We start from the raw sequence: 13,912 nt of genomic DNA, 5'->3' as shown, positions 1-13,912 counted from the left end.
AAGCCTTTTTTGACTGTATTTGATAGTGATAGTAGAGAGAGAGGAAATATGGGGAATGACATGTAACAAATGGTCTGGCCAGAGGAATCGGACCAGGGAATCGCTGCCCCGAACAGCAGCATTTTAGTTGCCAGAGTTCATGTTTGCTTATTGTGTGTCTTCTAGATTTTATTTTTCTCACTCACACAGAGCTGTTGCACCCTCTCACATCTCAGTGTTCAGAGCCTCTCACCAGCACATACATCACAAGTCAACCATGTAACTGCATTACCACACAAGGATAATGTTGTTACAGATTTGATCACAAAATATATTAGAAGTGATGGACTACCAGATAAGCACGTTTGAAGTTTATTCCTGTTGATCTTCATAAATGCACTGAAGTTAATGGCTGCCAGTAAAGTAGGAGAAAAATCTACATGATCGCTGTATGTTTAGATAATGTTGGGTGATAAAGAAGAGAACATCTGATTTGTAGGCATGAAACAAAGAAAAGAAAAACTGGTGACTGAACCCAAAACTAAACTATTTCTTAGTTACAGGATGACAAACTGTAATGTGGAAATAATAGTGAAGAAATTTAGAAACAACATAATAATAATAATAATAATAATATTATTATTATAATATTTCTATACTGAATTAAATTAAATCTGGATTCACAAATACTACTTAAAATATTGTTACAGACAAACATGATGCCAACACCTCCCACACTTTCCCCAATTATCCCATGAGCCCCTGAGAGTGGTTGTTATGTCAACCCCTTTAAAGATCATATATACGAAGGAAAGGATGTCATTTTTTATAGACATTTACCCATAATAATTTAGCCTGTGACCAGTGACCTTCTAGTGTGTGCATGAGCTATTTATTGCCATGGCCTCTCAATATGTGTGTGTGTGTGTGTGTGTGTGTGTGTGTGTGTGTGTGTGTGTGTGTGTGTGTGTGTGTGTGTGTGTCAAAATAATGGACTAGGTTTAAAGGGCATTACTGGAGGGGGAATAGGAGCATGGGGATGTATGGAGGTGGGAGGTAATATGCATGTGTAGATGTGTACATAACCCACACACACCTCTGGGACAGTCATTCGTGAATTGGTGAGTGCTAGACCTGTTATAGATCAGGAAATAGCGGGTGATAGACTGGACATCAAAGTGCCCCCCCCCAATACACACACACTCTCCTTATTGTCCCATGAGGATGTTGAAAGTAACTCAGAGAGAGCTACGCTGGGGTGTGTGTGATGGAGGGCATCAAAAACATAATCGTTTCTTTGTTCACTTCACACATTGAGGGCAGTCTTTACAATCTGTGTGTAAAATATTTTCCAGGTTCAGTACTGAAGTACAATACTGACTTTCCACTTCTGGTTACATTGCAACAAGCCATACAGTGATCTCATCAGTGACCCTTTAATGTATGAAACCAAAAGGAGGCTTGGGAATTTGGGAGAAACGCAATTAAGACTTATCAGATTTATACAAACATTGTTTTTTAGGACATTGTACATCCATTCCCAAAAGGTTTCAAGCTGAATTAATGATTGGCACCATTTCTGGCCATGACATGATTGCCATGGTTCAAATAGGAATAGGACCAACTCATCAACACATGCCACAGTCAGAATGTTTGACCAGTCAACCCTTGTCATAAACCAGTCAGCCAAAACATAATTTTCCAAACATTTGTCATTTGAAAAACATTTATTTTTGCAGTGGTCAGGTCAGTTTGTGTTCAAAGAGAATGTTGTTTGGGTGAAGTTGGGTCAGGTTCAGAACTTCAGGCATGTTCCAAAGCCAGCTTAGACAGTGCTGCTGCAAAACCAGATGACAAGGAGGGGCTGCTGTGCAGTGTATGTCAGTAGTATTACACAGCACTGCAGCCTTACTCACACACACAGTCTCAAGTAGGGCATACCACTACTGTGCCCTTTGGCAGTGCACTTAACCCAGTTAAACATTTCTGCCCCAGATGTTCAATATGTGCCAAGATGTTCAATATGTGCCATACTGTAGTCAGAAGGGTGTATATTGCATGGACTCTGTAGTCATCAGATCGATGTAGTCATCAGATCGAGTTAAGGATGATGTAATATCTTATAAATATTTATATTTTTAAAGTGTAATAACTAAATATACTTTTTATAATGCAATTGTGTACATTATACTCATCATTCATTCATAACACATTTAATCATAATAATTTTTCACCTTAACCACATCAAAGCAGTGGTTTATACGTCCTCATTACATTAGATTACTAAAATAGACCCACAATAGCCCTCAGTAGATACCTGCAGAGAACATTATGGCTTTTTTTATGCATGATAACAACTGAACTGATAGATACTCTGGTAGAGTTTATGACACACTTAATGACACTTAAAGAACACTATTTTCCAAAGTATGATCACAAATTGTAAATGTAATGTTTATGTCCAGTGGATGTGCAGTGTTGGGGACTGAGATGTGCTGTTATCTGTTAATTTTCACAGCAAACCTATATTTTGCTTTCATGTTATGAAGCAAAGAAATACCACCACACCAAAACACACCATTCCATCACAAAAATCACTGCCATGTGCAATATTATTTTTTTACAATTGTTTTAACCACTTTGTACTTATTTTTATTCTACTTAATTATTGTGTACTCGCCACTTTACTTTCTTGTTCTTTTGCTGTAACAAGGTACATTTCCCCGTTGTGGGACTAATAAAGGAGTTCTGATTCTGATTCTGAAGGCATGCTAGGGGATTACAAAGACATACAAATGCTATCATGTCTAAATGGAAATGGCTGATTAGCTGAGATGAGTTTATCCAGTGTAAAAAAATCTTATTAATCAATAAAAGAATTCCATAAAGACCAATTTTGTTGATGTTTTAAAACTCAACTGTAATGAGTTTTAAACTATTAACAGTGAGCTGGAAAAATATTTAGAGATACGAGGGCTCTATTAGATGCTGTATAAAATCAAGTAGCTTTCAAGGAAGGTTGTGGGGAGTGTTACTACTTCTCCAGAAGAAGCTGTGCAGTCTGATCATTTGTCTCAAATGATGTTGCTTGAATAGGTTTGGAATAAAGACTACAAGTTTGGAAAGCAAAAAGAAATCTGTTGATCAAATCAAATCAAATCAAATTTATTTATACAGCCCAATATCACAAACTACACATTTGTCTCAGTGGACAGGATACGACACCCTCTGTCCTTAGACCGTCGCACCGCAAGGAATAATGAGATCCATGAGATCTTTAAGATAAGATGGACGTGTGGATAAAGTGGCAGTTGTGTGAAAAGTGAAGTTTGCACAGTAACACATGGTTTAATTGTATTGATTGTCACTGTAGCGCAGACTGTATTGGAGATACAGTCTGTATTTGTTTGTGTTTTATATCCACAGACCTCCAGGCAGACTGTGTGTGAGTGTGTGGTTTTATGTATGTGTGTGTGTGCAGCAGCAACAACACAGACAAGAAGGACAAAAAGAAAGAGGGAAAGAGCATCCTGTGATCCTAAGGGCAGCGGCTAGCGTACAGACGAGCTCTTTGAAAGCACATATTGTAGTTGAAGAAAAAACTCAGCTGCAGACAGTCCTGAGGCGTGTGTGTACGTTGACATTTGTTTGCTCAAGAGATTATATTGTTTATTTGTTGTCTTTGTGTCTCATCAGGTCTGCAACGTGGTAACACGACAGAGTGGGTGGACAGACAGAAGTATCAAAGTATCTACATCAGTAAGTCATCACGTAAGTCAGTGTTTCTGTTAAATTAGTGCTGCATGTTAGACAAGAATAGTCTGTGTAGACTACTAATAAACACTCCACGAGTACAGCCAGTCAGAAAGAGGCACCTGTAGTTTGAAAAATGTGGCTGTGTAACCATGTTGTTGCTGTGATTTCAGCGCTAAAAGGCCACCAACTAACAGGAATCAGAGTGAAACACTGCCGTCATGTTTTATGTGTATTACCTTCCTGTCGTCGCTTTGATACCAGTTTGTGATTTACTTTGCTTGCTTGCTTGTACATACAGTATTTATTTATGTGTGCAGTGGCCATGAGTACCTGTGGTGCTGAGGGCAATTGAGTGTGATGGGTGGGTGGCTATTTTGGGGGTTGTTTGTAAAACAGAATTGGTAATGCTGTTGGGGGTATATACGGAGGTCAGAAAAATGGTAATGATAATGTGTTTATGCCTCTAGCCACTGTCTCAGAGAGATAAAAAAGGGGAGCAATGTACAAGACTTGTATTTGGAACAAGTTTTTTCAATAAGAAGGAAAGAGAGTTTAAATGGAATGCTTTTTATTTAGTTCTTTTCAACATTCAGCCATTCACACATTTTCTCACAAAAATCATAAACATTCACATGAATTGACAGTAAAGCATTCTTTTAGGTGAGTGAAGTTCGTGTACTGTATTTTGTAGATTGCTGTATATCTTTGATATTTGCAGTTTGCTGTATTGCAGCGGCGAGCAATCTGCTCACTGGCAATAATAGTGGCCATAGGTCAGTGTTTCTCAAACGTTTTCAGACCAAGGACCACTTAACCAATAAAAAAACACTCACGGACCACCGTTTGAGAATAATATATAATATATTCATTTCAAATGTGACATTTTACCAATGTACTCACGGACCACCAGTGGTCCACGGATCACTCTTTGAGAAAGACTGCCATAGGTGATGTGTATAATGCTCTTATCTAATACATGGATGATTCGCAAAACCCACATTTTTGTTGGTAAGGTTGACTGCTTCGATTGTTTTTTCTGCATTAAGTGTCAAAATCAAGGTTTTAATTTCTTTGTATAGCAAAGTTAAAGCTTTAGCTAATACAAAGCAGAACATGGATGAGGTTCTGCAAACACAGACACAAGCATTCAAACACCCACACAGATACAGACCTGCTCTGTTTGCAAGCATGGGTTGCAACAGACACACAATTACAAACAAAATCATTAAATGTGATTCAAGTGTAAAATGTTTAAACACACTGAAATGCACACTCTACATAAAATCAAATCAAATCAAATGTATTTATATAGCCCAATATCACAAATTATACATTTGTCTCAGTAGGCTTTACAGACTGTACAGGCTACGACACTCTGTCCTTAGACCCTCGCATCGCATAAGGAAAAACTTCCTAAAAGAAACCCCATAATTAAAGGGGGAAAAATGGAAGAAACCTCAGGGAGAGCAACTGAGGAGGGATCCCTCTCCCAGGACGGACAGACGTGCAATAGATGTTGTGTGTACAGGATAAACAACATAGTACAAATACAACATTTGACAGAAATTATGTTGTGTTGAAAAAGAGAAAGTATGGATGAATCCAGGAAAATGTCAAAAAGGCTTCCCGGTGTCCAGCAGGACCAGGGCGGCAGGCGCAGCCACGATTCCTGATCCTGACGTAAACTTTATCAGTGGCAACCTGACGCATGATAGATACAGAAACTCCGGGGATGATACCCCGGATGATGAGTTAGTAACATACATTTACATAAATGCATACAGATAGAGAGGGAGAAGAAGAGAGGGAGGGGAGGGGAGGAGAGAGGAAGAGAGCAGGGAGGTGTCCCCCGGCAGTCTAAGCCTATAGCAGCATAACTAGGGGCTGATCCAGGGCAAACCTGAGCTAGCCCTAACAATAATCTTTATCAAAAAGGAAAGTCTTTAGCCTACTCTTAAATGTGGAGAGTGTGTCTGCCTCCCGAACACAAACTGAAAGCTGGTTCCAGGAACTTGATAGCTGAAGGCTCTGGCTCCCATTGTACTCTTAGAGACTCTATGAACTACAAGTAACCCTGCAGTCTGGGAGCGCAATGTTCTAGTTGGTTTATAAGGTACTATGAGATCTTTAAGATATGCTGGAGCCTGACCATTAATTGCTTTGTAAGTCAGGAGAAGGATTTTGAATTATATTCTGTATTTTACCGGGAGCCAGTGCAGAGCAGCTAATACAGGAGTAATATGATCCCGTTTCCTTGTTCTTGTCAATACACGTGCCGCTGCATTTTGGATCAACTGAAGAGTCTTAAGCGACTTTTTGGGACAACCTGATAACAATGAGTTGCAGTAATCCAGCCTTGAAGTAACAAATGCATGGACTAGTTTTTCTGCATCATTTTGAGACAGGATGTGTCTTATTTCTGCAATGTTACGTAGATGAAAAAAGGCAGTCCTTGAGATTTGTTTTATGTGTGAGTTAAAAGACCGATCCTGATCAAATATGACGCCAAGATTCCTTACAGTGGTGCTGGAGGCCAAATTAATGCCATCCAGAGCTTCTATGTCATTAGAAAATGCGTTTCGGAGGCGTTTGGGGCCAAGTATAATAACTTCAGTTTTGTCTGTGTTTAACACCAAAAAGTCAGACATCCAAGTTTTTATGTCCTTAAGGCATGCTTGAAGTTTAGCCAATTGAGTGGTTTCGTCTGGTTTAATTGATAGATATAATTGGGTATCATTCGCATAACAATGAAAGTTTATAGAGTGGTTCCTTATAATATTGCCCAAAGGAAGCATATATAAGGTGAATAGAATCGGTCCAAGTACAGAACCCTGCGGAACTCCAAGACTGACTTTGGCTGTCATGGAGGATTTATCGTTAACACATACAAATCGTGATCGATCAGATAAACAGGACTTGAACCAGCTTAGTGCCGTTCCTTTTATGCCAACACAATGTTACAGTCTCTGTAGTACAATGTCATGATCAACAGTGTCGAAAGCAGCACTGAGGTCTAACAAGACAAGAACAGAGACAAGTCCTTTGTCTGATGCCAAAAGAAGGTCATTGGTAACTTTCACCAGTGCCGTCTCTGTGCTATGATGAACTCTAAATCCAGATTGAAAAACCTCAAATAAACTATTATTATGTAAAAGATTACACAACTGTTTTGCAACTGCTTTCTCAAGGATCTTAGCGAGAAAGGGAAGGTTAGGTATCGGTCTATAGTTGGCTAAAAGCTCTGGATCAAGACTAGGCTTTTTAAGAAGTTGTTTTATTACAGCTACTTTAAAGGATTGTGGTACGTAGCCAGATAATAGAGACAGGTTCATCATATTTAATAACGAGGTGTTAATTAAGGGCATGTGAATACAGTGTCATTTTGCCTCCTCTGTCCTTTCCCCACTGTTTTTATGACAGAAGAGCACATTAGCACTCAGCATCATCCAAAAATGACTAATGGAATCTCACAGGCATTGGAACAATGGAATAAAGGCAGTTGGTACAAAGACCGTGTGAGTGTTTGTTGGGATGGGCATAACTGACTATAAATGCTCTCTGAGCAATGAGAAAGAAGAAGCACAACAATAGACGTAATGTGGAATTAAAATTGGCTATAGGCAAAGATGACAATAAAATGTTACATTTTCAGTATGTACTGTAGTGTCTGCAATATGTGCTGTACCGTAAAAGAGCAGAATGTTTTTAGTAATAGTCCTAAAATTAAACTCAAAACATTCAACAGCTGATTTGTTCTTGTAGTAGTCATGCTAATCATACTTCCTTCACAGTTGATTTGATGGTTTGGAATTGTTTAGCCCTTGTATTTTAAGTTTGATTAAGAACATTTGAAATGACAGGGCTATAACTATTTTAAGAAGAATTGATTCATTCTACACATTGCCTGACAAGACTGGGAAATTAAATTGACTGAGTTTATGATAAAAGAATATCGTTAGTCTTCTCTCATCTAAAATAATGGAAGTCATATAATATTTTAATTGTTTTAGTAACAGTCTCATGACATGATTTTCACTTTGAGGGTGCTTCTGGCAAAACTCATGGAAGATCACTAAGCAGTGCTCACTGATACACAATATATTATACACACATAGAACAAATTAACATGTTAATTTTAGAAATAGCCTTCAACAGGCCAATCTGTTTTGCTACAGCCTGTAACACTAGATGCAGAAGGGAGAGAGCCCAACATTTCATCCATTTGTTTAATGGCCTCTATGATGCACCCTTTGATGTAATGTCACGAGAAGTACTCAGTGTGGGTTTGTGTGTATGATGATAATGTGTGCCTGAGGTTGTTGACCTCAGGCTAAACTAAGGTAACTCTGACCTTGTTGTGTTTTGTCTAGTCTATTAGGTGTGTGTGTGTGTGTGTGTGTGTGTGTGTGTGTGTGTGTGTGTGTGTGTGTGTGTGTGTGTGTATGTATGTGTGTGTGTGTATGTGTGTGTGTAAACCAAACAATGTCAACTAGAAATGTGAAACAACTTACAATCAAGTACACTACCAAGCAGTCAGCCAAACAAACCTGTCCAGCTCGGTGCAGCTCTTGTGCATGAGGGTTTGCTTTACACACTGACCCTCCTGCCTTAATCAGGGTTGCACCAGTTTACTCGTGACTGAAACCAAGTGAGGGCATTAAACAATGCCAGATCAAAAACTAGTGTTAACTCAAATTTCTCCCTGATGGTATACTGTATGGTTCTTGGCCTTAGGAGAGTGTAGACAACCATATGTCACGTTCCACAACCTCATGGTGAGGTCCTACGACTGGGCCCTCTTAAGCCTTATAATGGAGCATCAGGAACAAAAAGAGGTGAGCTGGACAGTTTTATGGACTGATGAGACAAAGATTAACCTTTGCGGTGGTGGAAAGGCTAACGTATGGAGAAAGAAAAGATCTGCTCATGATCCCAAACACACAAGCTCATCTGTGAAACACGGTTTAGGTAATGTCATGGCTTGGGCTTGCATGGCTTCTTCTGGGACAGGCTCATTGATCTTCATTGATAATGTAACACATGATGGCAGCAGCAAAATGAACTACAGAAACATTTTGTCTGCCAACTTAAAGAGAGATGCAACCAAACTGATTGGGAGATCCTTCATCATGCAGCAAGACAACGACCCAAAACACACTGCCAAAACAACCAAGGAGTTCACCAGGGGAAAGAAGTGGAAGGTTTTAGACTGGCCAAGTCAATCTCCAGACTTAAACCCAATTGAGCATGCATTTTACCTGCTAAAGAGGAGACTGACTGGAGAAACCCCCCGAAACAAACAACAACTGAAAGAGGCTGCCGTGAAAGCCTGGAAAGGCATCACAAAAGAAGAATGCAAAGGTTTGGTGATGTCAATGGGTTGCAGTTATTGTAAGCAAAGGATTTGCATCTAAATATTAGGTATTATTCACTTTTCACACTATTTTAAGTCTCTGTTCCTATACTTTTGCTCACCTAAAAATGTGGTGTTCCGTTAAAAATGATGCTATCTTCTAAATTGTTTAACATAGCTACATGTAAATACCTGGAAATAGAAGCTGAAAGACTGATTTTTTTTCTCATATTCATATTTTAATGTTAAACCCAATTGTTTTCAGTGTTCCGAAAAAATTAAGGAATTGGCCTCGCTGTTCCAATAGTTTGAGGGGACTATAGCTTGGTTATTGCTTGACTAGTTACAGTCTATGTGTTAGCTTTGCAAATCCAACTGTTAGTTACATGCTAACCTTGAGCTTCATAGTCTTAAATGGATAGTCTGTGTAAATGTACCTAATATAGCATTAATTCCCTGTGTAGCTTCATCAAACTTTCCCCAGATCACTGTCTGGTGTATGTGTTGGTGTGGCTCCTGGACAGCCTTGAGTCTCTGTCATGTGACATTGTTTTATACTAGAGCTGATATGACAATTAAGTTTATTTTGCGAAATCTTACATTACAGTTCATTTAGCTGACGCTTTTGTCCAAAGCAACTTACAATAAGTGCAAACAATCATGAGCATACAACTCTGAACAGTAAGAATGTTGCAAGTACATTATCATCAAATAGTTGAACTCATTTAGGTGCAGAACAATAGCTTCAAATAAGCCAAACTAATGTTAGTGCAACATACAAAGAACATCATTTTTTTGTTTTCAGTCTTCGACGGAAGGTGTGAAGACTGTCTGCTGACCTGACATCATTGGGGAGCTTGTTCCACCCTTTTGGAGCCAGGATAGCAAACAGGCGGTTTTTGTTTCAGGGGAATCTGGGTCCCACTCGCAGTGAGGGAGCAACAAGCCAATTGGCTGATGCAGAGCCAAGTGAGCAAGCTGCGGTGTATGGTTTGACCATGGCCTGGATGTAGGAAGAGGCTGATCCATTCACAGCACAGGCCAGTACCAGAGTCTTGAAGCAGATTTGGGCCGCCACTGGTTGCCAGTGAAGCGAGCGGAGGAGCGGTGTAGTGTGGGAAAACTTGGGTAGGTTAAGGACCAGTCGGACTGCTGCATTCTGGATGAGCTGTAGAGGTTGGATGGCACATGTAGGCAGTCCAGCAAGGAGAGAGTTGCAGTAGTCAAGGCATGAGATGACAAGAGCCTGACCCTTTTCATGCCTGCATGTGCACTCAACCTCAGTGTATCACTGTGTGCTATCATTTATAATGCACTGCAGTGTGTACAAGGTTCCACATGTGGGAAGAAACACTGACCTATTTAAGAGCTTTCATTGCCATTCTCTCTCTTCTCTGTCCATGTCTTTCTTTCAACCTTATCTTGATTTCTCTCCCTCCGTGACTTTTCTGCTGGGAATACATCTGCAATTCAAAGCAGATTTCTGTTTCAAAGCTCGTATTGGACTGTGTGGCATGCTCTTAACCTAATCCCTTCCTTCTACTGTTCTTCCTCTGTGTGTGTGTGTGTGTGTGTGTGTGTGTGTGTGTGTGTGTGTGTGTGTGTGTGTGTGTGTGTGTGTGAGAGATTGGCACATCATGCCAGCCAATGCTGGGGTATTATCTTCCCAGGGGCAGATTAGCTATTTAGTTGAATATTGTTGGACTGACATACCACCAGATGGTTCATGCAAAATGTGTGTGTGAGTCTTGTCGGTGTTTGCATATTTCTGGTGAAATCTGCCCTCAGTCCAAAAAACTGTTGTGTCCTCTCACTCGTGAAACCAGTCTGGTATTTATAGCTCATAGTTTAAAGAGAAAAAGCTGATACTAAATTGTTAATTTTTTTACCATTTGGATCAATTTGTGAGGTTTGTATGATCATCAGGAAATCCTAATGGTGTAACGACACATACTGAACACAGGGAATAGGACTCAACTGCGACTCAGAGACAGGACTGGGTATGGGAAAACAGTCTTTACTTGTAGCGAACACAGGTCGGTACACGGGAAGGCAGTCAGCGAGGCAAACAAAACAGGCAAGGAGTAGGCGAAGGCAGAGTCGGGTCACGGAAGCAGGATCAGGCAAGCCAGGAAGACAAAGACAGGAAACAGGATCAGGAGACATGGGACAAATGCTGGAACACTACGACAGGGAGGTACAAAGACGAACTGGCAACAAGGGGAACAAAACACACAGACTATATACACCAGGAAGTGGGCGAGGTAACGAGACACAGGTGGAATCACTAATGACAGATGGGAAACACATGGGGCAGGAAGTGGAGACACTGAAACGAGAGGTGAGGCAAGTAACACAAAATAAAACAGGAAGTATACACAACAACACATTTAATGGACAACAGGAACCCTTACAGTACCCCCCCCTCGTCCCAGGAACCTCGGGATGCTGACGATGGAAGTCCCGGATGAGGGTATGGTCTACAATGTTCTTTGTGGATACTCTCCTCAGGACCATATCCTTCCCAGTCCACCAGGTATTGGTAACCCCTGCCTCTCCGTCTGGCCGCTAGGAGATGTTTAACGTTGTAAACGTCCCCTCCCTCGAAGAACCAGTGGGGGGAGGAGGGGGCTTGGTTGGGAACCAGTGGACTCTCCTTAACTGGTTTGATCCACGCCACATGGAAAGTGGGGTGAACCCTCATAGAACGCGGTAGACGGAGCCTCACCGCTACCGGATTGATGACCTGGGAGAAACGGACCTACAAATCACGGAGCCAACTTGCGGGATTCGACTTGCAGCTGCAGGTCCTTGTGGAAAGCCAAACCCTCTGGCCAGGAGAATAACCTGCCGCGGGAATCCGTTGCCGGTCCACCATCCTCTTGTATGTGGCAGAACTGCGGATAAGGGCTTGCCGAGCCCGGCTCCAGATCCTCCTCAATATCCCAGGTCACTGCCCCTACCACACAGGTAGGTGGCAGAATAAACAAAAGAGTTCTAGGCTAGGGTTCGGATAAAATAGGCGGGACAGGATATCTGCCTTGACGTTCGTCGACCCAGGACGATAGGACAGAACAAAGTCAAAGCTGGTGAAGAACAAGAGCCACCGGGCCTATCGGTTGTCTGTTGAGCCGTCTGGTGGACTGAATGTACTGAAGGTTCTTGTGATCAGTCCAAACCAGAAACGGATGCTATACTGCCTCCAGCCAATGCCGCCACTCCTCCAAAGCCACCTTGATAGCCAGTAGCTCCCGGTTCCCGTCGTCGTAGTTCCTCTCTACTGGCGACAATTTGAAAGACAAGAAAGCACAGGGGTGCAATTTGTTGTCTCTCTCGGACCTTTGTGACAGGATGGCTCAGAGTCCAACATCCGAGGCATCGACCTCCACCACAAACTGCCACTAAGGATCTGGGAGTGTGAGAATCGGAGCGGAGGTAAAACTCAACTTGATTCCCTGAAAAGCCTTCTCTGCCTTGGAGTCCCGCAGGAACCTGGCTGTAGGAGAGGTTAGGGCATGTAGTGGAGCGGCAACAGAGCTAAAGTTCCTGATGAACCGTCTATAGAAGTTAGAGAATCCCAGGAAACGCTGAATACGTTTGCGACTGGTAGGAGTCGGCCATTATGTGACAGCACTGACCTTGGATGGATCCATCTGAATGTTATTCTCTGCTATGATGGACCCCAGGAAGGAAATGGTTGGGACGTGGAACTCACACTTCTCGGCCTTGACAAAAACCAGGTTATCCAGAGTAGTCATTGTAGCACCTGGCTGACATGTGGGATTCCTCATCGGAAGAGAAAATGAGGATGTCATCCAGGTACACGAACACAAACCTATTCAGCATTTTGCGAAGCACGTCGTTCACCAGGGCCTGAAACACAGCTGGGGCATTAGTTAGGCCAAATGGCATCACCAGCTACTCATAGTGACCACTGGGAGTGTTGAACGCTTTCTTCCACTCGTCCCCCTCCCTTATTCTTACCAAATGGTAAACATTATGTTACCAAATGGTAAACATTACGTTAATCTAGCTTGGTGAAGGTCTTTGATTCTTTTAGAAGCTCAAACGCTGATGAGATGAAAGGAAGTGGGTACCTGTTCTTAACAATGATGCTGTTCAGGTTACGGTAGTCGATACAGGGCCAGAGAGTCTTATTCTTCTTGCTGACGAAAAAAAACCCCGCTCCTGCAGGTGACGTTGACAAAATAAGTCAATAAGTAATAGTGTTGTGCTGCTGCCACCAAGTTGGATGTGTGTCTGTGACTTAACTCGAGACTTGATAGCCACAACTTGCGACTTGTGACTCGCAAAACAATTACTTTATTGATATGAATGTTCCACTGACAGTATTAAAACATGACTAATCCATTATGGTGATCAACTGCCAAACAAATCTCCCTCTCCTGACCTGGATTCATAGGGAATGTCTGGTGGTGCTGGAAAAACAGATATCAGGGCATCTCAATAGTTAGAAAACTACATCAAATCCTTAAAAATCTTTGGAAAGACAGACATTAAGGTGATTTTTTGGAGTCAGCGACCAAATAGAGTGGTTGACATGCCTTGCTTGTCACTGCAGGGGTCACTCTTTTACACAAATGGATGTTGAAGCATCAGCAATAAGTTTCCTTAGCATTTTCACTGGCATTATAAGTATATATTGCGATAAGTATCACAGCATCGTTTTTATATTAGTATATGACTATGTACGTGGAAATATGGAAACACATTTATGTTTATTACTTTTGCTAAAGTGATTTTATATTTAGCATTTCATTTTCGTATAGATGAGACCTGTGAACCAACATGTCTTGTCACTAT

The 13,912-nt window shown here is 41.3% G+C and overlaps 1 protein-coding gene across 20 annotated transcripts in view; it reads left to right on the top strand.

Moving 5' to 3' along the window:
• nfasca (neurofascin homolog (chicken) a) overlaps positions 1 to 13,912 on the top strand; it is a 159,103-nt gene that overhangs the window by 83,406 nt on the left and 61,785 nt on the right. For 17 of the 20 annotated variants that reach the window (XM_029427533.1, XM_029427552.1, XM_029427537.1 and 14 more), the window contains exon 2: positions 3,676 to 3,750. The exons of 2 other annotated variants lie outside the window; for them this stretch is intronic. The gene's annotated coding sequence lies outside the window, so the exon portion shown is untranslated. The remainder of the gene's footprint in view (positions 1 to 3,675; positions 3,751 to 13,912) is intronic. One more of the 20 variants, XM_029427532.1, reaches the window with a different exon arrangement.

Source organism: Cottoperca gobio, unplaced genomic scaffold (assembly GCF_900634415.1).
Source record: "Cottoperca gobio unplaced genomic scaffold, fCotGob3.1 fCotGob3_332arrow_ctg1, whole genome shotgun sequence".
In the NCBI taxonomy this organism is placed as follows: domain Eukaryota; kingdom Metazoa; phylum Chordata; class Actinopteri; order Perciformes; family Bovichtidae; genus Cottoperca; species Cottoperca gobio.
The sequence above is the reverse complement of the archived record's forward strand: the minus strand, read 5'-3'. Positions and strand labels throughout refer to the sequence as shown.